Below are 4,335 nucleotides of genomic sequence, written 5' to 3' on the forward strand. Positions count from 1 at the left end.
CCAACCACACATTAATGTTTCTCTCCCTTCCTTTCTCCCTCCTGTCCCCTCTCTCTCTAAAAATAAATAAATAAAATCCCTTTGGATCTAGACTTCCCTGTCTTCCCTGAGAATAACTAGATCTCTCGGGTCATCATGGTACCCTTCAATAAACATCTCAGAATTTGTTTAGTTGGACCCCTTATGAAAGACTAAACATTCATTCTAGAAGTGAATACTGTTCAGAAGCTACCAGAGGGAAGAACAAACCCTTCTATTTCAGAGACAGCATTCTTCCACAGTGGATTTATGGCTATCTATCTTTCACCAAACAGAAACAGCTGCTGAAGAACAGTAGCTTTCTCTTTTTGTGAATCATTAGGAACCACAGACATTTCAGAAGGAGGTGTTGAGTTATGGATTAGAACCATGATTGGTGTCAATCTAACTCTGAACCCTCCATGCCTCCACCTTAACGTGCCTCCACCATAAGCATTAACACCTCTTCATACATACTTATTAGACTTCCAACAGTGGCGAACAAGCAGGAGGCATGAGTCTGCACATGTGCTTTTTCTATGTTTCAATAAGCAATGAACAGAAAAATAAAAGTTAACATATGACCCGAGTCAGCATGTGTGTTTGTTTAGGTTGAGTGCTATAGCACAGAGGCAGGCTGAAATCAGCACAGTTTTAAAGCACACAGGAGTTTTGTGTTGTCACTTGTTCAGCAATCAGTTTATGGGGCAGACCTTTCATAAAAACTGACTCACTAAGTACATATGTACCTCTCCCAGAACATCATGTTCTTCAAGATCAGAGACAAAAAATCAGTTACACACACTCACTAGAGCTAGGGACTTTCAGTATCTTTCTTCTTCAGGAACTTTTTGAAATTCTCATAGTTTGTCTTATTTGAGAGTTGCCTTGAGAGATGTGATGCTATTGAAGGTGATTTGGTCAGTTATCAAGGAAAAAAGGTATTTCACTCTCCTCTTGCAAAGCTCTCTTGATACATACAGAAATTATGTGCATAGTGGAGGTTGTAGGTCACCTGGGTGCTCTTAGGGGATAGGAAATAAGAAGTCACACTACAGATGAATCAAGAAAGTTCTCAAAGATCACTCACTGCCTATGAGAGGCCAAACAAATGAACAAACAAACAAACCCCTATTGCATTCAGTGACCTAAAATTTCTGCAGAGAAGGGTGGAAATGGGAGGGAGCGGGGAGCACGGGGGGGTGGGATGGGATGGGAGTAATAGACAGAAAACTGTATTTGAAAAATAATTAAATAAATTTAAAAAAATTTAAAATAAAATAAAATAAAAATTCTGCAGATGTAAATATAAAGAACCTTTGTCAATTGTTTTGAAAAAATAGCAAAAAACCCCAACCCCACTACTTTATTAAAAATCCAGGTGAAGGTCTTCCTGAGCTTCCTTATCATATCCCAGTGCCGACTTCCAAGAATAGAGCATTGGAGTCTCTGGTGGGAGTGCAGTTTGAACGGCAGTGTATTGGTGTTATAGTTCTGAGTTTGGATTCAGATTATCTATATTCAAATCCCAGCCCACAATTGCTTAGCAGTGGCAGTGCCTTTAACACTGCTTTTCCCTGATCATAGTTCCCATTAATCACTAATTAAAGCCATCCATATAATCTAAAATAATTGTTTACTCTATCAAAAAAAAAAACCCAACACAAGTCCTTTTCTTTTCTACTCCTAAATGCTTCACTTACAGAAATTGTAGACTTATTCCTTGATTTTAGTATAGGTAATTAAACTTTTCATTTTGATAAACTTGAGACTGACCATTTTTAATGTGGTAAGATTAAATTAAGCAAGATATATAAAGAACTTACCATAATTTTTGAGATATTCACCATTCAGTAAATGATAGTTTATCACCTTTAAAATTAATGGTAGCTTTTTGGGTCTCTGGGCAGCACCATGGCGGTGGGCAAGAACAAGCACCTGATGAAAAGTGGCAAAAAGGGAGCAAAGAAGAAAGTGCTTGATCTATTCTCTAAGAAAGATTGGTAGGATGTGAAAGTACCAGCTATGTTTAGTATAAGAAATATTGGAAAAACACTAGTCAGGAAAACTCAAGGAACTAAAGTCACATTAGATGGTCTGAAGGGCCATGTATTTGAAGTCAGCCTAGCTGATCCGCAGAATGATGAAGTTGCATTTAGAAAATTCAAGCTAATTACTGAGGATGTTCAGGACAAAAACTGCCTGACTAATTTCCATGGCATGGGATTTTACCCATGACAAAATGTGTTCCATGGTCAAAAAATGGCAGACCACGATTGAAGCTTATGTTGATGTCAAGACTACCGATGGGTATTTCCTTAGTCTAGTCTATGTTGGTTTTACTAAAAAATGTAACAATCAGATTCAGAAGACCTGTTATGTTCAGCATCAACAAGTCCACCAAATCTGGAAGAAGATGATGAAAATCATGACCCGAGAGGTGCATAGGAATGACTTGAAAGAAGTGGTCAGTAAATTGATCTCAGATAGCATTGGGAATGACATAGAAAAGGCTTGCCAATCTATTTATCCACTTCATGATGTCTTTGTTAGAAAAGGCAAAATGCTGAAGAAGCCCAAGTTTGAATTGAGAAAACTCATGGAGCTTCATGGTGAAGGCAGCAGTTCTGGAAAAGCTACAGGTGATGAGACAGGTGTTAAAGTTGAATGAGCTGATGGATATGAGCCCCCAGTCCAAGAATCTGTGTAAAATTCAGACATTTAATGGTGACAAACAAAAAGGCCTATTTCTGATTTTAAAAATCAATAGTACTAATATTTTAACAAGAACAAATATGCTCTTTATTGGTTGTGCTTAGCTTGACTCAAAGGATTTCCCTTTTCCTGGTCCTATGTTACTTCTGAACTACTTCTTCTTCTTCTTCTTCTTCTTCTTCTTCTTCTTCTTCTTCTTCTTCTTCTTCTTCTTCTTCTTTCTTCTTTCTTCTTTCTTCTTTCTTCTTTCTTCTTCATTCCAATAGTATTTATACCACATAGGGGACATTCATACCTGAAACTGAACAACTTAGAATTATTGCATGCACCTTTCTAAATGCTTTACATTAAAAAATCACTATTTGCATAAGCACTCCAAATATGTATTTACCTCTACTCTGGGGAAAGCTCTGTGCCAAGCAGTGTCATACTTAGACCAGGCTTGATTGTTTAATGACATTAAGATAGAAAAGACAGATGGAGTCAGGACTAGGGAACTAGATGTCACCCTTGGATTAGATTCTTGTGAGGTAAAGTCAAATGTGGTCCTAGAAAGAAGTCCAGTCTAACAAACAAAACATGATTATCAGGAGACCACAGGCGAGTAGTTCACTACCACAGTGAACATCAGGGTATCCATCAGGAAGCAGTGAGGTCGGTGAGATGGGGACATCAATGAGCAATCCCAGATCAGCAGATAATTGGCATAAGAGATGTCTACTGCATGACCCTATAATAGACCATGTCTGTTTATATGATCATATCACTATCATAGAATATGTTATTAAAATCTAATCCCTGATGTTGAGCATATAGAATAGAAGACACATGGATTCTGAAGCCAGATGAATCTGTCACTTATTTTCTAGATGACTTTGAACACATTATGTAATCTCTCTGAGATTTGTTTTCCCTATAAAACAATTATTCATAGTTGTACTGAGCATTAAAACATCTAGGTTCTGTATGGCAGTTAGTGGGACTTCTCCTATAATATTAATGTTTACTAAGGTTGTCAACTGGTAGTACAAGCTCCAGTTTTGAGCTTTGGTTTTGAAGGTCTTTGGTTCCTAGTAAGGAAATTGACAAGGGCAAAGCAGAGCTTCAGTCTTAGAACTATGGTCCTGGCTAGTTACAAGACAGGAAACTATTCTACACAGGGGAAAAAATACAAGGACAAATCCAAGTAAAGGGCTAAAAGGTAGCCACTTGGTCATAAAAATCAAGTTAGAAATCTAGTCATCAGAACTAGAGCACAAGACAAGGGTGGGATGATGAGCAATAGTAACTTAATATTGAGTCTCAATACTCTGGATAGAAGTCCAAAAATTCCTCTTCACTTACAGGTTTATGATTTGTTCTAGAAATAGGGCCAAGCTTATGGATGTATGTGTGTTGCATTGGGAGTTAAGTATTGGCTTTAGATAAGGAGTTGAAGAGGTTTGGGTATTGGGAACTGGGGAGAGCCAAATATCAGTGTATAAAACACTTTCCTTACACTCTTGGTCAGTTCTCTCCAATAAATATTTTAGCAATTATTAAAATTTCCTGTATCTACAATTTTCTATATCTACAATGTCCAATATGATAACCATTAGCCAC

The 4,335-nt window shown here is 37.4% G+C and overlaps 1 pseudogene; it reads left to right on the forward strand.

Annotated features, from left to right (window-relative positions):
* Positions 1 to 1,926: 1,926 nt before the first annotated feature.
* On the forward strand, positions 1,927 to 2,704 carry LOC118989860 (40S ribosomal protein S3a-like; annotated as a pseudogene).
* The last annotated feature ends 1,631 nt before the right edge of the window (positions 2,705 to 4,335 follow it).

This window comes from Sturnira hondurensis, unplaced genomic scaffold, assembly GCF_014824575.4.
Source record: "Sturnira hondurensis isolate 20B ecotype Veracruz unplaced genomic scaffold, ASM1482457v3 Scaffold0006566, whole genome shotgun sequence".
Taxonomy (NCBI): domain Eukaryota; kingdom Metazoa; phylum Chordata; class Mammalia; order Chiroptera; family Phyllostomidae; genus Sturnira; species Sturnira hondurensis.